The sequence below is a fragment of the Ambystoma mexicanum genome, chromosome 8 (assembly GCF_040938575.1).
Source record: "Ambystoma mexicanum isolate Mex_15411 chromosome 8, UKY_AmexF1_1, whole genome shotgun sequence".
NCBI lineage: Eukaryota > Metazoa > Chordata > Amphibia > Caudata > Ambystomatidae > Ambystoma > Ambystoma mexicanum.
This window is the reverse complement of record NC_090929.1, coordinates 731,638,789-731,655,092: the sequence shown is the minus strand read 5'-3', so window position 1 is coordinate 731,655,092 and position 16,304 is coordinate 731,638,789. Positions and strand designations below refer to the sequence as shown.

Here is a 16,304-nt window from a genome sequence, read left to right as displayed (position 1 = left end):
TAAGCATCTAGTCGGCTAGACCTTGCAGTTTTGAAAGGCAATTGAGAAATGGCTCACTTCCTGAACTTGGAGCACAAAAAAGCCTACAGCACCTGGTATTCCCAGGCGGTCTCCCATCCAGGTACTAACTAGGCCCGACACTGAGCTTCCGAGATCAGACGAGATCGGGCGCATTCAGTCTGGTGTGGCCGTAGGCTCTAGTAATGCTAAGAATATTACTCTTATGCATTTGCATTTAGTAAGCTAAGCCATGCAGCCACTTGCAACATGATACCACGCTCATCGCTCGATCAGCGCTCGATCAGGCGAGATATATAAGACTGGTGGGCCCATTCAGGACTCCTATGTCTGGTAGGATAACTTTAATCCATCCATCCTGTTTCTGTTGCAGGGAGGTGGAGAGAACAATCAACACAATAACGGCTTTCTTTCATGCCTCTTGAAGGACTCAATATTCTCTGTACTGCATTACATGTGAAAGTCGATTTATTACCCATGAACACACTACCTGTATGCTAATTATATGTAAATAGGTAGCTCCAGCCCTCATAATGTTGTCCAACATTTCCGCTATAAAACGGGATAAAATTATTTTGGAAACATACCAAATTTGAAAAGTAACTGAGAAGTTGCGCAATTACTAATCATGGAGCACAAAATAGCCTACAGCACCTGGTATTCCCAGGCGGTCTCCCATCCAGGTACTAACTAGGCCCGACACTGCTTAGCTTCCGAGATCAGACGAGATCGGGCGCATTCAGTGTGGTGTGGCCGTAGGCTCTGGGCCTAGTGAGTTTTGTACTTTTAAGCATCTAGTCGGCTAGACCTTGCAGTTTTGAAAGGCAATTGAGAAATGGCTCACTTCCTGAACTTGGAGCACAAAAAAGCCTACAGCACCTGGTATTCCCAGGCAGTCTCCCATCCAGGTACTAACTAGGCCCGACACTGCTTAGCTTCCGAGATCAGACGAGATCGGGCGCATTCAGTGTGGTGTGGCCGTAGGCTCTGGGCCTAGTGAGTTTTGTACTTTTAAGCATCTAGTCGGCTAGACCTTGCAGTTTTGAAAGGCAATTGAGAAATGGCTCACTTCCTGAACTTGGAGCACAAAAAAGCCTACAGCACCTGGTATTCCCAGGCGGTCTCCCATCCAGGTACTAACTAGGCCCGACACTGAGCTTCCGAGATCAGACGAGATCGGGCGCATTCAGTCTGGTGTGGCCGTAGGCTCTAGTAATGCTAAGAATATTACTCTTATGCATTTGCATTTAGTAAGCTAAGCCATGCAGCCACTTGCAACATGATACCACGCTCATCGCTCGATCAGCGCTCGATCAGGCGAGATATATAAGACTGGTGGGCCCATTCAGGACTCCTATGTCTGGTAGGATAACTTTAATCCATCCATCCTGTTTCTGTTGCAGGGAGGTGGAGAGAACAATCAACACAATAACGGCTTTCTTTCATGCCTCTTGAAGGACTCAATATTCTCTGTACTGCATTACATGTGAAAGTCGATTTATTACCCATGAACACACTACCTGTATGCTAATTATATGTAAATAGGTAGCTCCAGCCCTCATAATGTTGTCCAACATTTCCGCTATAAAACGGGATAAAATTATTTTGGAAACATACCAAATTTGAAAAGTAATTGAGAAGTTGTGCAATTACTAATCATGGAGCACAAAATAGCCTACAGCACCTGGTATTCCCAGGCGGTCTCCCATCCAGGTACTAACTAGGCCTGACACTGCTTAGCTTCCGAGATCAGACGAGATCGGGCGCATTCAGTGTGGTGTGGCCGTAGGCTCAGGGCCTAGTGAGTTTTGTACTTTTAAGCATCTAGTCGGCTAGACCTTGCAGTTTTGAAAGGCAATTGAGAAATGGCTCACTTCCTGAACTTGGAGCACAAAAAAGCCTACAGCACCTGGTATTCCCAGGCGGTCTCCCATCCAGGTACTAACTAGGCCCGACACTGCTTAGCTTCCGAGATCAGACGAGATCGGGCGCATTCAGTGTGGTGTGGCCGTAGGCTCTGGGCCTAGTGAGTTTTGTACTTTTAAGCATCTAGTCGGCTAGACCTTGCAGTTTTGAAAGGCAATTGAGAAATGGCTCACTTCCTGAACTTGGAGCACAAAAAAGCCTACAGCACCTGGTATTCCCAGGCGGTCTCCCATCCAGGTACTAACTAGGCCCGACACTGAGCTTCCGAGATCAGACGAGATCGGGCGCATTCAGTGTGGTGTGGCCATAGGCTCTGGTCCTAGTGAGTTTTGTACTTTTAAGCATCTAGTCGGCTAGACCTTGCAGTTTTGAAAGGCAATTGAGAAATGGCTCACTTCCTGAACTTGGAGCACAAAAAAGCCTACAGCACCTGGTATTCCCAGGCGGTCTCCCATCCAGGTACTAACTAGGCCCGACACTGCTTAGCTTCCGAGATCAGACGAGATCGGGCGCATTCAGTGTGGTGTGGCCGTAGGCTCTGGGCCTAGTGAGTTTTGTACTTTTAAGCATCTAGTCGGCTAGACCTTGCAGTTTTGAAAGGCAATTGAGAAATGGCTCACTTCCTGAACTTGGAGCACAAAAAAGCCTACAGCACCTGGTATTCCCAGGCGGTCTCCCATCCAGGTACTAACTAGGCCCGACACTGCTTAGCTTCCGAGATCAGACGAGATTGGGCGCATTCAGTGTGGTGTGGCCGTAGGCTCGAGTAATGCTAAGAATATTACTCTTATGCATTTGCATTTAGTAAGCTAAGCCATGCAGCCACTTGCAACATGATACCACGCTCATCGCTCGATCAGCGCTTGATCAGGCGAGATATATAAGACTGGTGGGCCCATTCAGGACTCCTATGTCTGGTAGGATAACTTTAATCCATCCATCCTGTTTCTGTTGCAGGGAGGTGGAGAGAACAATCAACACAATAACGGCTTTCTTTCATGCCTCTTGAAGGACTCAATATTCTCTGTACTGCATTACATGTGAAAGTCGATTTATTACCCATGAACACACTACCTGTATGCTAATTATATGTAAATAGGTAGCTCCAGCCCTCATAATGTTGTCCAACATTTCCGCTATAAAACGGGATAAAATTATTTTGGAAACATACCAAATTTGAAAAGTAATTGAGAAGTTGTGCAATTACTAATCATGGAGCACAAAATAGCCTACAGCACCTGGTATTCCCAGGCGGTCTCCCATCCAGGTACTAACTAGGCCCGACAGTGCTTAGCTTCCGAGATCAGACGAGATCGGGCGCATTCAGTGTGGTGTGGCCGTAGGCTCTGGGCCTAGTGAGTTTTGTACTTTTAAGCATCTAGTCGGCTAGACCTTGCAGTTTTGAAAGGCAATTGAGAAATGGCTCACTTCCTGAACTTGGAGCACAAAAAAGCCTACAGCACCTGGTATTCCCAGGCGGTCTCCCATCCAGGTACTAACTAGGCCCGACACTGAGCTTCCGAGATCAGACGAGATCGGGCGCATTCAGTCTGGTGTGGCCGTAGGCTCTAGTAATGCTAAGAATATTACTCTTATGCATTTGCATTTAGTAAGCTAAGCCATGCAGCCACTTGCAACATGATACCACGCTCATCGCTCGATCAGGCTCGATCAGGCGAGATATATAAGACTGGTGGGCCCATTCAGGACTCCTATGTCTGGTAGGATAACTTTAATCCATCCATCCTGTTTCTGTTGCAGGGAGATGGAGAGAACAATCAACACAATAACGGCTTTCTTTCATGCCTCTTGAAGGACTCAATATTCTCTGTACTGCATTACATGTGAAAGTCGATTTATTACCCATGAACACACTACCTGTATGCTAATTATATGTAAATAGGTAGCTCCAGCCCTCATAATGTTGTCCAACATTTCCGCTATAAAACGGGATAAAATTATTTTGGAAACATACCAAATTTGAAAAGTAATTGAGAAGTTGTGCAATTACTAATCATGGAGCACAAAATAGCCTACAGCACCTGGTATTCCCAGGCGGTCTCCCATCCAGGTACTAACTAGGCCCGACACTGCTTAGCTTCCGAGATCAGACGAGATCGGGCGCATTCAGTGTGGTGTGGCCGTAGGCTCTGGTCCTAGTGAGTTTTGTACTTTTAAGCATCTAGTCGGCTAGACCTTGCAGTTTTGAAAGGCAATTGAGAAATGGCTCACTTCCTGAACTTGGAGCACAAAAAAGCCTACAGCACCTGGTATTCCCAGGCGGTCTCCCATCCAGGTACTAACTAGGCCCGACACTGCTTAGCTTCCGAGATCAGACGAGATCGGGCGCATTCAGTGTGGTGTGGCCGTAGGCTCTGAGCCTAGTGAGTTTTGTACTTTTAAGCATCTAGTCGGCTAGACCTTGCAGTTTTGAAAGGCAATTGAGAAATGGCTCACTTCCTGAACTTGGAGCACAAAAAAGCCTACAGCACCTGGTATTCCCAGGCGGTCTCCCATCCAGGTACTAACTAGGCCCGACACTGAGCTTCCGAGATCAGACGAGATCGGGCGCATTCAGTCTGGTGTGGCCGTAGGCTCTAGTAATGCTAAGAATATTACTCTTATGCATTTGCATTTAGTAAGCTAAGCCATGCAGCCACTTGCAACATGATACCACGCTCATCGCTCGATCAGGCTCGATCAGGCGAGATATATAAGACTGGTGGGCCCATTCAGGACTCCTATGTCTGGTAGGATAACTTTAATCCATCCATCCTGTTTCTGTTGCAGGGAGATGGAGAGAACAATCAACACAATAACGGCTTTCTTTCATGCCTCTTGAAGGACTCAATATTCTCTGTACTGCATTACATGTGAAAGTCGATTTATTACCCATGAACACACTACCTGTATGCTAATTATATGTAAATAGGTAGCTCCAGCCCTCATAATGTTGTCCAACATTTCCGCTATAAAACGGGATAAAATTATTTTGGAAACATACCAAATTTGAAAAGTAATTGAGAAGTTGTGCAATTACTAATCATGGAGCACAAAATAGCCTACAGCACCTGGTATTCCCAGGCGGTCTCCCATCCAGGTACTAACTAGGCCCGACACTGCTTAGCTTCCGAGATCAGACGAGATCGGGCGCATTCAGTGTGGTGTGGCCGTAGGCTCTGGTCCTAGTGAGTTTTGTACTTTTAAGCATCTAGTCGGCTAGACCTTGCAGTTTTGAAAGGCAATTGAGAAATGGCTCACTTCCTGAACTTGGAGCACAAAAAAGCCTACAGCACCTGGTATTCCCAGGCGGTCTCCCATCCAGGTACTAACTAGGCCCGACACTGCTTAGCTTCCGAGATCAGACGAGATCGGGCGCATTCAGTGTGGTGTGGACGTAGGCTCTGAGCCTAGTGAGTTTTGTACTTTTAAGCATCTAGTCGGCTAGACCTTGCAGTTTTGAAAGGCAATTGAGAAATGGCTCACTTCCTGAACTTGGAGCACAAAAAAGCCTACAGCACCTGGTATTCCCAGGCGGTCTCCCATCCAGGTACTAACTAGGCCCGACACTGAGCTTCCGAGATCAGACGAGATCGGGCGCATTCAGTCTGGTGTGGCCGTAGGCTCTAGTAATGCTAAGAATATTACTCTTATGCATTTGCATTTAGTAAGCTAAGCCATGCAGCCACTTGCAACATGATACCACGCTCATCGCTCGATCAGCGCTCGATCAGGCGAGATATATAAGACTGGTGGGCCCATTCAGGACTCCTATGTCTGGTAGGATAACTTTAATCCATCCATCCTGTTTCTGTTGCAGGGAGGTGGAGAGAACAATCAACACAATAACGGCTTTCTTTCATGCCTCTTGAAGGACTCAATATTCTCTGTACTGCATTACATGTGAAAGTCGATTTATTACCCATGAACACACTACCTGTATGCTAATTATATGTAAATAGGTAGCTCCAGCCCTCATAATGTTGTCCAACATTTCCGCTATAAAACGGGATAAAATTATTTTGGAAACATACCAAATTTGAAAAGTAACTGAGAAGTTGCGCAATTACTAATCATGGAGCACAAAATAGCCTACAGCACCTGGTATTCCCAGGCGGTCTCCCATCCAGGTACTAACTAGGCCCGACACTGCTTAGCTTCCGAGATCAGACGAGATCGGGCGCATTCAGTGTGGTGTGGCCGTAGGCTCTGGGCCTAGTGAGTTTTGTACTTTTAAGCATCTAGTCGGCTAGACCTTGCAGTTTTGAAAGGCAATTGAGAAATGGCTCACTTCCTGAACTTGGAGCACAAAAAAGCCTACAGCACCTGGTATTCCCAGGCAGTCTCCCATCCAGGTACTAACTAGGCCCGACACTGCTTAGCTTCCGAGATCAGACGAGATCGGGCGCATTCAGTGTGGTGTGGCCGTAGGCTCTGGGCCTAGTGAGTTTTGTACTTTTAAGCATCTAGTCGGCTAGACCTTGCAGTTTTGAAAGGCAATTGAGAAATGGCTCACTTCCTGAACTTGGAGCACAAAAAAGCCTACAGCACCTGGTATTCCCAGGCGGTCTCCCATCCAGGTACTAACTAGGCCCGACACTGAGCTTCCGAGATCAGACGAGATCGGGCGCATTCAGTCTGGTGTGGCCGTAGGCTCTAGTAATGCTAAGAATATTACTCTTATGCATTTGCATTTAGTAAGCTAAGCCATGCAGCCACTTGCAACATGATACCACGCTCATCGCTCGATCAGCGCTCGATCAGGCGAGATATATAAGACTGGTGGGCCCATTCAGGACTCCTATGTCTGGTAGGATAACTTTAATCCATCCATCCTGTTTCTGTTGCAGGGAGGTGGAGAGAACAATCAACACAATAACGGCTTTCTTTCATGCCTCTTGAAGGACTCAATATTCTCTGTACTGCATTACATGTGAAAGTCGATTTATTACCCATGAACACACTACCTGTATGCTAATTATATGTAAATAGGTAGCTCCAGCCCTCATAATGTTGTCCAACATTTCCGCTATAAAACGGGATAAAATTATTTTGGAAACATACCAAATTTGAAAAGTAATTGAGAAGTTGTGCAATTACTAATCATGGAGCACAAAATAGCCTACAGCACCTGGTATTCCCAGGCGGTCTCCCATCCAGGTACTAACTAGGCCTGACACTGCTTAGCTTCCGAGATCAGACGAGATCGGGCGCATTCAGTGTGGTGTGGCCGTAGGCTCAGGGCCTAGTGAGTTTTGTACTTTTAAGCATCTAGTCGGCTAGACCTTGCAGTTTTGAAAGGCAATTGAGAAATGGCTCACTTCCTGAACTTGGAGCACAAAAAAGCCTACAGCACCTGGTATTCCCAGGCGGTCTCCCATCCAGGTACTAACTAGGCCCGACACTGCTTAGCTTCCGAGATCAGACGAGATCGGGCGCATTCAGTGTGGTGTGGCCGTAGGCTCTGGGCCTAGTGAGTTTTGTACTTTTAAGCATCTAGTCGGCTAGACCTTGCAGTTTTGAAAGGCAATTGAGAAATGGCTCACTTCCTGAACTTGGAGCACAAAAAAGCCTACAGCACCTGGTATTCCCAGGCGGTCTCCCATCCAGGTACTAACTAGGCCCGACACTGAGCTTCCGAGATCAGACGAGATCGGGCGCATTCAGTGTGGTGTGGCCATAGGCTCTGGTCCTAGTGAGTTTTGTACTTTTAAGCATCTAGTCGGCTAGACCTTGCAGTTTTGAAAGGCAATTGAGAAATGGCTCACTTCCTGAACTTGGAGCACAAAAAAGCCTACAGCACCTGGTATTCCCAGGCGGTCTCCCATCCAGGTACTAACTAGGCCCGACACTGCTTAGCTTCCGAGATCAGACGAGATCGGGCGCATTCAGTGTGGTGTGGCCGTAGGCTCTGGGCCTAGTGAGTTTTGTACTTTTAAGCATCTAGTCGGCTAGACCTTGCAGTTTTGAAAGGCAATTGAGAAATGGCTCACTTCCTGAACTTGGAGCACAAAAAAGCCTACAGCACCTGGTATTCCCAGGCAGTCTCCCATCCAGGTACTAACTAGGCCCGACACTGCTTAGCTTCCGAGATCAGACGAGATCGGGCGCATTCAGTGTGGTGTGGCCGTAGGCTCTAGAAATGCTAAGAATATTACTCTTATGCATTTGCATTTAGTAAGCTAAGCCATGCAGCCACTTGCAACATGATACCACGCTCATCGCTCGATCAGGCTCGATCAGGCGAGATATATAAGACTGGTGGGCCCATTCAGGACTCCTATGTCTGGTAGGATAACTTTAATCCATCCATCCTGTTTCTGTTGCAGGGAGGTGGAGAGAACAATCAACACAATAACGGCTTTCTTTCATGCCTCTTGAAGGACTCAATATTCTCTGTACTGCATTACATGTGAAAGTCGATTTATTACCCATGAACACACTACCTGTATGCTAATTATATGTAAATAGGTAGCTCCAGCCCTCATAATGTTGTCCAACATTTCCGCTATAAAACGGGATAAAATTATTTTGGAAACATACCAAATTTGAAAAGTAATTGAGAAGTTGTGCAATTACTAATCATGGAGCACAAAATAGCCTACAGCACCTGGTATTCCCAGGCGGTCTCCCATCCAGGTACTAACTAGGCCCGACAGTGCTTAGCTTCCGAGATCAGACGAGATCGGGCGCATTCAGTGTGGTGTGGCCGTAGGCTCTGGGCCTAGTGAGTTTTGTACTTTTAAGCATCTAGTCGGCTAGACCTTGCAGTTTTGAAAGGCAATTGAGAAATGGCTCACTTCCTGAACTTGGAGCACAAAAAAGCCTACAGCACCTGGTATTCCCAGGCGGTCTCCCATCCAGGTACTAACTAGGCCCGACACTGCTTAGCTTCCGAGATCAGACGAGATCGGGCGGATTCAGTGTGGTGTGGCCGTAGGCTCTGGTCCTAGTGAGTTTTGTACTTTTAAGCATCTAGTCGGCTAGACCTTGCAGTTTTGAAAGGCAATTGAGAAATGGCTCACTTCCTGAACTTGGAGCACAAAAAAGCCTACAGCACCTGGTATTCCCAGGCGGTCTCCCATCCAGGTACTAACTAGGCCCGACACTGCTTAGTGTGGTGTGGCCGTAGGCTCTAGAAATGCTAAGAATATTACTCTTATGCATTTGCATTTAGTAAGCTAAGCCATGCAGCCACTTGCAACATGATACCACGCTCATCGCTCGATCAGCGCTCGATCAGGCGAGATATATAAGACTGGTGGGCCCATTCAGGACTCCTATGTCTGGTAGGATAACTTTAATCCATCCATCCTGTTTCTGTTGCAGGGAGGTGGAGAGAACAATCAACACAATAACGGCTTTCTTTCATGCCTCTTGAAGGACTCAATATTCTCTGTACTGCATTACATGTGAAAGTCGATTTATTACCCATGAACACACTACCTGTATGCTAATTATATGTAAATAGGTAGCTCCAGCCCTCATAATGTTGTCCAACATTTCCGCTATAAAACGGGATAAAATTATTTTGGAAACATACCAAATTTGAAAAGTAATTGAGAAGTTGTGCAATTACTAATCATGGAGCACAAAATAGCCTACAGCACCTGGTATTCCCAGGCGGTCTCCCATCCAGGTACTAACTAGGCCCGACACTGCTTAGCTTCCGAGATCAGACGAGATCGGGCGCATTCAGTGTGGTGTGGCCGTAGGCTCAGGGCCTAGTGAGTTTTGTACTTTTAAGCATCTAGTCGGCTAGACCTTGCAGTTTTGAAAGGCAATTGAGAAATGGCTCACTTCCTGAACTTGGAGCACAAAAAAGCCTACAGCACCTGGTATTCCCAGGCGGTCTCCCATCCAGGTACTAACTAGGCCCGACACTGCTTAGCTTCCGAGATCAGACGAGATCGGGCGCATTCAGTGTGGTGTGGCCGTAGGCTCTGGTCCTAGTGAGGTTTGTACTTTTAAGCATCTAGTCGGCTAGACCTTGCAGTTTTGAAAGGCAATTGAGAAATGGCTCACTTCCTGAACTTGGAGCACAAAAAAGCCTACAGCACCTGGTATTCCCAGGCGGTCTCCCATCCAGGTACTAACTAGGCCCGACACTGCTTAGCTTCCGAGATCAGACGCATTCAGTGTGGTGTGGCCGTAGGCTCTGGGCCTAGTGAGTTTTGTACTTTTAAGCATCTAGTCGGCTAGACCTTGCAGTTTTGAAAGGCAATTGAGAAATGGCTCACTTCCTGAACTTGGAGCACAAAAAAGCCTACAGCACCTGGTATTCCCAGGCGGTCTCCCATCCAGGTACTAACTAGGCCCGACACTGCTTAGCTTCCGAGATCAGACGAGATCGGGCGCATTCAGTGTGGTGTGGCCGTAGGCTCTGGGCCTAGTGAGTTTTGTACTTTTAAGCATCTAGTCGGCTAGACCTTGCAGTTTTGAAAGGCAATTGAGAAATGGCTCACTTCCTGAACTTGGAGCACAAAAAAGCCTACAGCACCTGGTATTCCCAGGCGGTCTCCCATCCAGGTACTAACTAGGCCCGACACTGCTTAGCTTCCGAGATCAGACGAGATCGGGCGCATTCAGTGTGGTGTGGCCGTAGGCTCTAGAAATGCTAAGAATATTACTCTTATGCATTTGCATTTAGTAAGCTAAGCCATGCAGCCACTTGCAACATGATACCACGCTCATCGCTCGATCAGCGCTTGATCAGGCGAGATATATAAGACTGGTGGGCCCATTCAGGACTCCTATGTCTGGTAGGATAACTTTAATCCATCCATCCTGTTTCTGTTGCAGGGAGGTGGAGAGAACAATCAACACAATAACGGCTTTCTTTCATGCCTCTTGAAGGACTCAATATTCTCTGTACTGCATTACATGTGAAAGTCGATTTATTACCCATGAACACACTACCTGTATGCTAATTATATGTAAATAGGTAGCTCCAGCCCTCATAATGTTGTCCAACATTTCCGCTATAAAACGGGATAAAATTATTTTGGAAACATACCAAATTTGAAAAGTAATTGAGAAGTTGCGCAATTACTAATCATGGAGCACAAAATAGCCTACAGCACCTGGTATTCCCAGGCGGTCTCCCATCCAGGTACTAACTAGGCCCGACACTGCTTAGCTTCCGAGATCAGACGAGATCGGGCGCATTCAGTGTGGTGTGGCCGTAGGCTCTGGGCCTAGTGAGTTTTGTACTTTTAAGCATCTAGTCGGCTAGACCTTGCAGTTTTGAAAGGCAATTGAGAAATGGCTCACTTCCTGAACTTGGAGCACAAAAAAGCCTACAGCACCTGGTATTCCCAGGCAGTCTCCCATCCAGGTACTAACTAGGCCCGACACTGCTTAGCTTCCGAGATCAGACGAGATCGGGCGCATTCAGTGTGGTGTGGCCGTAGGCTCTAGAAATGCTAAGAATATTACTCTTATGCATTTGCATTTAGTAAGCTAAGCCATGCAGCCACTTGCAACATGATACCACGCTCATCGCTCGATCAGGCTCGATCAGGCGAGATATATAAGACTGGTGGGCCCATTCAGGACTCCTATGTCTGGTAGGATAACTTTAATCCATCCATCCTGTTTCTGTTGCAGGGAGGTGGAGAGAACAATCAACACAATAACGGCTTTCTTTCATGCCTCTTGAAGGACTCAATATTCTCTGTACTGCATTACATGTGAAAGTCGATTTATTACCCATGAACACACTACCTGTATGCTAATTATATGTAAATAGGTAGCTCCAGCCCTCATAATGTTGTCCAACATTTCCGCTATAAAACGGGATAAAATTATTTTGGAAACATACCAAATTTGAAAAGTAATTGAGAAGTTGTGCAATTACTAATCATGGAGCACAAAATAGCCTACAGCACCTGGTATTCCCAGGCGGTCTCCCATCCAGGTACTAACTAGGCCCGACACTGCTTAGCTTCCGAGATCAGACGAGATCGGGCGCATTCAGTGTGGTGTGGCCGTAGGCTCTGGGCCTAGTGAGTTTTGTACTTTTAAGCATCTAGTCGGCTAGACCTTGCAGTTTTGAAAGGCAATTGAGAAATGGCTCACTTCCTGAACTTGGAGCACAAAAAAGCCTACAGCACCTGGTATTCCCAGGCGGTCTCCCATCCAGGTACTAACTAGGCCCGACACTGCTTAGCTTCCGAGATCAGACGAGATCGGGCGGATTCAGTGTGGTGTGGCCGTAGGCTCTGGTCCTAGTGAGTTTTGTACTTTTAAGCATCTAGTCGGCTAGACCTTGCAGTTTTGAAAGGCAATTGAGAAATGGCTCACTTCCTGAACTTGGAGCACAAAAAAGCCTACAGCACCTGGTATTCCCAGGCGGTCTCCCATCCAGGTACTAACTAGGCCCGACACTGCTTAGTGTGGTGTGGCCGTAGGCTCTAGAAATGCTAAGAATATTACTCTTATGCATTTGCATTTAGTAAGCTAAGCCATGCAGCCACTTGCAACATGATACCACGCTCATCGCTCGATCAGCGCTCGATCAGGCTCGATCAGGCGAGATATATAAGACTGGTGGGCCCATTCAGGACTCCTATGTCTGGTAGGATAACTTTAATCCATCCATCCTGTTTCTGTTGCAGGGAGATGGAGAGAACAATCAACACAATAACGGCTTTCTTTCATGCCTCTTGAAGGACTCAATATTCTCTGTACTGCATTACATGTGAAAGTCGATTTATTACCCATGAACACACTACCTGTATGCTAATTATATGTAAATAGGTAGCTCCAGCCCTCATAATGTTGTCCAACATTTCCGCTATAAAACGGGATAAAATTATTTTGGAAACATACCAAATTTGAAAAGTAATTGAGAAGTTGTGCAATTACTAATCATGGAGCACAAAATAGCCTACAGCACCTGGTATTCCCAGGCGGTCTCCCATCCAGGTACTAACTAGGCCCGACACTGCTTAGCTTCCGAGATCAGACGAGATCGGGCGCATTCAGTGTGGTGTGGCCGTAGGCTCTGGTCCTAGTGAGTTTTGTACTTTTAAGCATCTAGTCGGCTAGACCTTGCAGTTTTGAAAGGCAATTGAGAAATGGCTCACTTCCTGAACTTGGAGCACAAAAAAGCCTACAGCACCTGGTATTCCCAGGCGGTCTCCCATCCAGGTACTAACTAGGCCCGACACTGCTTAGCTTCCGAGATCAGACGAGATCGGGCGCATTCAGTGTGGTGTGGCCGTAGGCTCTGAGCCTAGTGAGTTTTGTACTTTTAAGCATCTAGTCGGCTAGACCTTGCAGTTTTGAAAGGCAATTGAGAAATGGCTCACTTCCTGAACTTGGAGCACAAAAAAGCCTACAGCACCTGGTATTCCCAGGCGGTCTCCCATCCAGGTACTAACTAGGCCCGACACTGAGCTTCCGAGATCAGACGAGATCGGGCGCATTCAGTCTGGTGTGGCCGTAGGCTCTAGTAATGCTAAGAATATTACTCTTATGCATTTGCATTTAGTAAGCTAAGCCATGCAGCCACTTGCAACATGATACCACGCTCATCGCTCGATCAGGCTCGATCAGGCGAGATATATAAGACTGGTGGGCCCATTCAGGACTCCTATGTCTGGTAGGATAACTTTAATCCATCCATCCTGTTTCTGTTGCAGGGAGATGGAGAGAACAATCAACACAATAACGGCTTTCTTTCATGCCTCTTGAAGGACTCAATATTCTCTGTACTGCATTACATGTGAAAGTCGATTTATTACCCATGAACACACTACCTGTATGCTAATTATATGTAAATAGGTAGCTCCAGCCCTCATAATGTTGTCCAACATTTCCGCTATAAAACGGGATAAAATTATTTTGGAAACATACCAAATTTGAAAAGTAATTGAGAAGTTGTGCAATTACTAATCATGGAGCACAAAATAGCCTACAGCACCTGGTATTCCCAGGCGGTCTCCCATCCAGGTACTAACTAGGCCCGACACTGCTTAGCTTCCGAGATCAGACGAGATCGGGCGCATTCAGTGTGGTGTGGCCGTAGGCTCTGGTCCTAGTGAGTTTTGTACTTTTAAGCATCTAGTCGGCTAGACCTTGCAGTTTTGAAAGGCAATTGAGAAATGGCTCACTTCCTGAACTTGGAGCACAAAAAAGCCTACAGCACCTGGTATTCCCAGGCGGTCTCCCATCCAGGTACTAACTAGGCCCGACACTGCTTAGCTTCCGAGATCAGACGAGATCGGGCGCATTCAGTGTGGTGTGGCCGTAGGCTCTGAGCCTAGTGAGTTTTGTACTTTTAAGCATCTAGTCGGCTAGACCTTGCAGTTTTGAAAGGCAATTGAGAAATGGCTCACTTCCTGAACTTGGAGCACAAAAAAGCCTACAGCACCTGGTATTCCCAGGCGGTCTCCCATCCAGGTACTAACTAGGCCCGACACTGAGCTTCCGAGATCAGACGAGATCGGGCGCATTCAGTCTGGTGTGGCCGTAGGCTCTAGTAATGCTAAGAATATTACTCTTATGCATTTGCATTTAGTAAGCTAAGCCATGCAGCCACTTGCAACATGATACCACGCTCATCGCTCGATCAGCGCTCGATCAGGCGAGATATATAAGACTGGTGGGCCCATTCAGGACTCCTATGTCTGGTAGGATAACTTTAATCCATCCATCCTGTTTCTGTTGCAGGGAGGTGGAGAGAACAATCAACACAATAACGGCTTTCTTTCATGCCTCTTGAAGGACTCAATATTCTCTGTACTGCATTACATGTGAAAGTCGATTTATTACCCATGAACACACTACCTGTATGCTAATTATATGTAAATAGGTAGCTCCAGCCCTCATAATGTTGTCCAACATTTCCGCTATAAAACGGGATAAAATTATTTTGGAAACATACCAAATTTGAAAAGTAACTGAGAAGTTGCGCAATTACTAATCATGGAGCACAAAATAGCCTACAGCACCTGGTATTCCCAGGCGGTCTCCCATCCAGGTACTAACTAGGCCCGACACTGCTTAGCTTCCGAGATCAGACGAGATCGGGCGCATTCAGTGTGGTGTGGCCGTAGGCTCTGGGCCTAGTGAGTTTTGTACTTTTAAGCATCTAGTCGGCTAGACCTTGCAGTTTTGAAAGGCAATTGAGAAATGGCTCACTTCCTGAACTTGGAGCACAAAAAAGCCTACAGCACCTGGTATTCCCAGGCAGTCTCCCATCCAGGTACTAACTAGGCCCGACACTGCTTAGCTTCCGAGATCAGACGAGATCGGGCGCATTCAGTGTGGTGTGGCCGTAGGCTCTGGGCCTAGTGAGTTTTGTACTTTTAAGCATCTAGTCGGCTAGACCTTGCAGTTTTGAAAGGCAATTGAGAAATGGCTCACTTCCTGAACTTGGAGCACAAAAAAGCCTACAGCACCTGGTATTCCCAGGCGGTCTCCCATCCAGGTACTAACTAGGCCCGACACTGAGCTTCCGAGATCAGACGAGATCGGGCGCATTCAGTCTGGTGTGGCCGTAGGCTCTAGTAATGCTAAGAATATTACTCTTATGCATTTGCATTTAGTAAGCTAAGCCATGCAGCCACTTGCAACATGATACCACGCTCATCGCTCGATCAGCGCTCGATCAGGCGAGATATATAAGACTGGTGGGCCCATTCAGGACTCCTATGTCTGGTAGGATAACTTTAATCCATCCATCCTGTTTCTGTTGCAGGGAGGTGGAGAGAACAATCAACACAATAACGGCTTTCTTTCATGCCTCTTGAAGGACTCAATATTCTCTGTACTGCATTACATGTGAAAGTCGATTTATTACCCATGAACACACTACCTGTATGCTAATTATATGTAAATAGGTAGCTCCAGCCCTCATAATGTTGTCCAACATTTCCGCTATAAAACGGGATAAAATTATTTTGGAAACATACCAAATTTGAAAAGTAATTGAGAAGTTGTGCAATTACTAATCATGGAGCACAAAATAGCCTACAGCACCTGGTATTCCCAGGCGGTCTCCCATCCAGGTACTAACTAGGCCTGACACTGCTTAGCTTCCGAGATCAGACGAGATCGGGCGCATTCAGTGTGGTGTGGCCGTAGGCTCAGGGCCTAGTGAGTTTTGTACTTTTAAGCATCTAGTCGGCTAGACCTTGCAGTTTTGAAAGGCAATTGAGAAATGGCTCACTTCCTGAACTTGGAGCACAAAAAAGCCTACAGCACCTGGTATTCCCAGGCGGTCTCCCATCCAGGTACTAACTAGGCCCGACACTGCTTAGCTTCCGAGATCAGACGAGATCGGGCGCATTCAGTGTGGTGTGGCCGTAGGCTCTGGGCCTAGTGAGTTTTGTACTTTTAAGCATCTAGTC

At 46.7% G+C, this 16,304-nt stretch overlaps 35 non-coding genes and 12 pseudogenes across 35 annotated transcripts; all 47 read right to left on the bottom strand.

Annotated features, from left to right (window-relative positions):
• Window positions 1–80: 80 nt before the first annotated feature.
• LOC138474092 (5S ribosomal RNA) lies at window positions 81–196 on the bottom strand (annotated as a pseudogene).
• Window positions 197–660: 464 nt separating this feature from the next.
• Window positions 661–779, bottom strand: LOC138476447 (5S ribosomal RNA). The gene has a single exon (XR_011270496.1). It is a non-coding gene; the product is annotated as a 5S ribosomal RNA (ribosomal RNA).
• A 106-nt stretch (window positions 780–885) lies between these two features.
• Window positions 886–1,004, bottom strand: LOC138478475 (5S ribosomal RNA). Its single transcript, XR_011272339.1, has one exon. It is a non-coding gene; the product is annotated as a 5S ribosomal RNA (ribosomal RNA).
• A 106-nt stretch (window positions 1,005–1,110) lies between these two features.
• On the bottom strand, window positions 1,111–1,226 carry LOC138474091 (5S ribosomal RNA; annotated as a pseudogene).
• A 464-nt stretch (window positions 1,227–1,690) lies between these two features.
• Window positions 1,691–1,809, bottom strand: LOC138478911 (5S ribosomal RNA). Its single transcript, XR_011272734.1, has one exon. It is a non-coding gene; the product is annotated as a 5S ribosomal RNA (ribosomal RNA).
• A 106-nt stretch (window positions 1,810–1,915) lies between these two features.
• LOC138476445 (5S ribosomal RNA) lies at window positions 1,916–2,034 on the bottom strand. Its single transcript, XR_011270495.1, has one exon. It is a non-coding gene; the product is annotated as a 5S ribosomal RNA (ribosomal RNA).
• A 106-nt stretch (window positions 2,035–2,140) lies between these two features.
• LOC138473912 (5S ribosomal RNA) lies at window positions 2,141–2,256 on the bottom strand (annotated as a pseudogene).
• Window positions 2,257–2,362: 106 nt separating this feature from the next.
• On the bottom strand, window positions 2,363–2,481 carry LOC138476444 (5S ribosomal RNA). The gene has a single exon (XR_011270494.1). It is a non-coding gene; the product is annotated as a 5S ribosomal RNA (ribosomal RNA).
• Window positions 2,482–2,587: 106 nt separating this feature from the next.
• LOC138479312 (5S ribosomal RNA) lies at window positions 2,588–2,706 on the bottom strand. The gene has a single exon (XR_011273098.1). It is a non-coding gene; the product is annotated as a 5S ribosomal RNA (ribosomal RNA).
• Window positions 2,707–3,170: 464 nt separating this feature from the next.
• LOC138478755 (5S ribosomal RNA) lies at window positions 3,171–3,289 on the bottom strand. The gene has a single exon (XR_011272593.1). It is a non-coding gene; the product is annotated as a 5S ribosomal RNA (ribosomal RNA).
• Window positions 3,290–3,395: 106 nt separating this feature from the next.
• Window positions 3,396–3,511, bottom strand: LOC138474090 (5S ribosomal RNA; annotated as a pseudogene).
• A 463-nt stretch (window positions 3,512–3,974) lies between these two features.
• On the bottom strand, window positions 3,975–4,093 carry LOC138476443 (5S ribosomal RNA). The gene has a single exon (XR_011270493.1). It is a non-coding gene; the product is annotated as a 5S ribosomal RNA (ribosomal RNA).
• Window positions 4,094–4,199: 106 nt separating this feature from the next.
• Window positions 4,200–4,318, bottom strand: LOC138476442 (5S ribosomal RNA). The gene has a single exon (XR_011270492.1). It is a non-coding gene; the product is annotated as a 5S ribosomal RNA (ribosomal RNA).
• A 106-nt stretch (window positions 4,319–4,424) lies between these two features.
• LOC138474089 (5S ribosomal RNA) lies at window positions 4,425–4,540 on the bottom strand (annotated as a pseudogene).
• Window positions 4,541–5,003: 463 nt separating this feature from the next.
• On the bottom strand, window positions 5,004–5,122 carry LOC138476440 (5S ribosomal RNA). Its single transcript, XR_011270490.1, has one exon. It is a non-coding gene; the product is annotated as a 5S ribosomal RNA (ribosomal RNA).
• Window positions 5,123–5,228: 106 nt separating this feature from the next.
• LOC138478873 (5S ribosomal RNA) lies at window positions 5,229–5,347 on the bottom strand. The gene has a single exon (XR_011272699.1). It is a non-coding gene; the product is annotated as a 5S ribosomal RNA (ribosomal RNA).
• Window positions 5,348–5,453: 106 nt separating this feature from the next.
• Window positions 5,454–5,569, bottom strand: LOC138474088 (5S ribosomal RNA; annotated as a pseudogene).
• A 464-nt stretch (window positions 5,570–6,033) lies between these two features.
• LOC138476439 (5S ribosomal RNA) lies at window positions 6,034–6,152 on the bottom strand. The gene has a single exon (XR_011270489.1). It is a non-coding gene; the product is annotated as a 5S ribosomal RNA (ribosomal RNA).
• Window positions 6,153–6,258: 106 nt separating this feature from the next.
• Window positions 6,259–6,377, bottom strand: LOC138478474 (5S ribosomal RNA). The gene has a single exon (XR_011272338.1). It is a non-coding gene; the product is annotated as a 5S ribosomal RNA (ribosomal RNA).
• Window positions 6,378–6,483: 106 nt separating this feature from the next.
• LOC138474087 (5S ribosomal RNA) lies at window positions 6,484–6,599 on the bottom strand (annotated as a pseudogene).
• A 464-nt stretch (window positions 6,600–7,063) lies between these two features.
• On the bottom strand, window positions 7,064–7,182 carry LOC138478910 (5S ribosomal RNA). Its single transcript, XR_011272733.1, has one exon. It is a non-coding gene; the product is annotated as a 5S ribosomal RNA (ribosomal RNA).
• Window positions 7,183–7,288: 106 nt separating this feature from the next.
• LOC138476438 (5S ribosomal RNA) lies at window positions 7,289–7,407 on the bottom strand. The gene has a single exon (XR_011270488.1). It is a non-coding gene; the product is annotated as a 5S ribosomal RNA (ribosomal RNA).
• Window positions 7,408–7,513: 106 nt separating this feature from the next.
• On the bottom strand, window positions 7,514–7,629 carry LOC138473911 (5S ribosomal RNA; annotated as a pseudogene).
• Window positions 7,630–7,735: 106 nt separating this feature from the next.
• On the bottom strand, window positions 7,736–7,854 carry LOC138476437 (5S ribosomal RNA). Its single transcript, XR_011270487.1, has one exon. It is a non-coding gene; the product is annotated as a 5S ribosomal RNA (ribosomal RNA).
• Window positions 7,855–7,960: 106 nt separating this feature from the next.
• On the bottom strand, window positions 7,961–8,079 carry LOC138478473 (5S ribosomal RNA). Its single transcript, XR_011272337.1, has one exon. It is a non-coding gene; the product is annotated as a 5S ribosomal RNA (ribosomal RNA).
• Window positions 8,080–8,542: 463 nt separating this feature from the next.
• LOC138478753 (5S ribosomal RNA) lies at window positions 8,543–8,661 on the bottom strand. Its single transcript, XR_011272591.1, has one exon. It is a non-coding gene; the product is annotated as a 5S ribosomal RNA (ribosomal RNA).
• Window positions 8,662–8,767: 106 nt separating this feature from the next.
• Window positions 8,768–8,886, bottom strand: LOC138478137 (5S ribosomal RNA). Its single transcript, XR_011272032.1, has one exon. It is a non-coding gene; the product is annotated as a 5S ribosomal RNA (ribosomal RNA).
• Window positions 8,887–9,542: 656 nt separating this feature from the next.
• Window positions 9,543–9,661, bottom strand: LOC138476436 (5S ribosomal RNA). The gene has a single exon (XR_011270486.1). It is a non-coding gene; the product is annotated as a 5S ribosomal RNA (ribosomal RNA).
• A 106-nt stretch (window positions 9,662–9,767) lies between these two features.
• On the bottom strand, window positions 9,768–9,886 carry LOC138476434 (5S ribosomal RNA). The gene has a single exon (XR_011270485.1). It is a non-coding gene; the product is annotated as a 5S ribosomal RNA (ribosomal RNA).
• A 106-nt stretch (window positions 9,887–9,992) lies between these two features.
• Window positions 9,993–10,101, bottom strand: LOC138474567 (5S ribosomal RNA; annotated as a pseudogene).
• A 106-nt stretch (window positions 10,102–10,207) lies between these two features.
• Window positions 10,208–10,326, bottom strand: LOC138476433 (5S ribosomal RNA). Its single transcript, XR_011270484.1, has one exon. It is a non-coding gene; the product is annotated as a 5S ribosomal RNA (ribosomal RNA).
• Window positions 10,327–10,432: 106 nt separating this feature from the next.
• LOC138476432 (5S ribosomal RNA) lies at window positions 10,433–10,551 on the bottom strand. The gene has a single exon (XR_011270483.1). It is a non-coding gene; the product is annotated as a 5S ribosomal RNA (ribosomal RNA).
• Window positions 10,552–11,015: 464 nt separating this feature from the next.
• Window positions 11,016–11,134, bottom strand: LOC138476431 (5S ribosomal RNA). Its single transcript, XR_011270482.1, has one exon. It is a non-coding gene; the product is annotated as a 5S ribosomal RNA (ribosomal RNA).
• A 106-nt stretch (window positions 11,135–11,240) lies between these two features.
• LOC138478470 (5S ribosomal RNA) lies at window positions 11,241–11,359 on the bottom strand. The gene has a single exon (XR_011272335.1). It is a non-coding gene; the product is annotated as a 5S ribosomal RNA (ribosomal RNA).
• A 463-nt stretch (window positions 11,360–11,822) lies between these two features.
• LOC138476430 (5S ribosomal RNA) lies at window positions 11,823–11,941 on the bottom strand. The gene has a single exon (XR_011270481.1). It is a non-coding gene; the product is annotated as a 5S ribosomal RNA (ribosomal RNA).
• A 106-nt stretch (window positions 11,942–12,047) lies between these two features.
• On the bottom strand, window positions 12,048–12,166 carry LOC138478136 (5S ribosomal RNA). The gene has a single exon (XR_011272031.1). It is a non-coding gene; the product is annotated as a 5S ribosomal RNA (ribosomal RNA).
• Window positions 12,167–12,832: 666 nt separating this feature from the next.
• Window positions 12,833–12,951, bottom strand: LOC138476428 (5S ribosomal RNA). The gene has a single exon (XR_011270479.1). It is a non-coding gene; the product is annotated as a 5S ribosomal RNA (ribosomal RNA).
• A 106-nt stretch (window positions 12,952–13,057) lies between these two features.
• Window positions 13,058–13,176, bottom strand: LOC138476427 (5S ribosomal RNA). The gene has a single exon (XR_011270478.1). It is a non-coding gene; the product is annotated as a 5S ribosomal RNA (ribosomal RNA).
• A 106-nt stretch (window positions 13,177–13,282) lies between these two features.
• On the bottom strand, window positions 13,283–13,398 carry LOC138474086 (5S ribosomal RNA; annotated as a pseudogene).
• A 463-nt stretch (window positions 13,399–13,861) lies between these two features.
• On the bottom strand, window positions 13,862–13,980 carry LOC138476426 (5S ribosomal RNA). The gene has a single exon (XR_011270477.1). It is a non-coding gene; the product is annotated as a 5S ribosomal RNA (ribosomal RNA).
• Window positions 13,981–14,086: 106 nt separating this feature from the next.
• Window positions 14,087–14,205, bottom strand: LOC138476425 (5S ribosomal RNA). The gene has a single exon (XR_011270476.1). It is a non-coding gene; the product is annotated as a 5S ribosomal RNA (ribosomal RNA).
• Window positions 14,206–14,311: 106 nt separating this feature from the next.
• Window positions 14,312–14,427, bottom strand: LOC138474084 (5S ribosomal RNA; annotated as a pseudogene).
• Window positions 14,428–14,891: 464 nt separating this feature from the next.
• LOC138476422 (5S ribosomal RNA) lies at window positions 14,892–15,010 on the bottom strand. The gene has a single exon (XR_011270475.1). It is a non-coding gene; the product is annotated as a 5S ribosomal RNA (ribosomal RNA).
• Window positions 15,011–15,116: 106 nt separating this feature from the next.
• LOC138478469 (5S ribosomal RNA) lies at window positions 15,117–15,235 on the bottom strand. The gene has a single exon (XR_011272334.1). It is a non-coding gene; the product is annotated as a 5S ribosomal RNA (ribosomal RNA).
• A 106-nt stretch (window positions 15,236–15,341) lies between these two features.
• On the bottom strand, window positions 15,342–15,457 carry LOC138474082 (5S ribosomal RNA; annotated as a pseudogene).
• A 464-nt stretch (window positions 15,458–15,921) lies between these two features.
• On the bottom strand, window positions 15,922–16,040 carry LOC138478909 (5S ribosomal RNA). Its single transcript, XR_011272732.1, has one exon. It is a non-coding gene; the product is annotated as a 5S ribosomal RNA (ribosomal RNA).
• Window positions 16,041–16,146: 106 nt separating this feature from the next.
• On the bottom strand, window positions 16,147–16,265 carry LOC138476421 (5S ribosomal RNA). Its single transcript, XR_011270474.1, has one exon. It is a non-coding gene; the product is annotated as a 5S ribosomal RNA (ribosomal RNA).
• Between the last annotated feature and the right edge of the window lie 39 nt (window positions 16,266–16,304).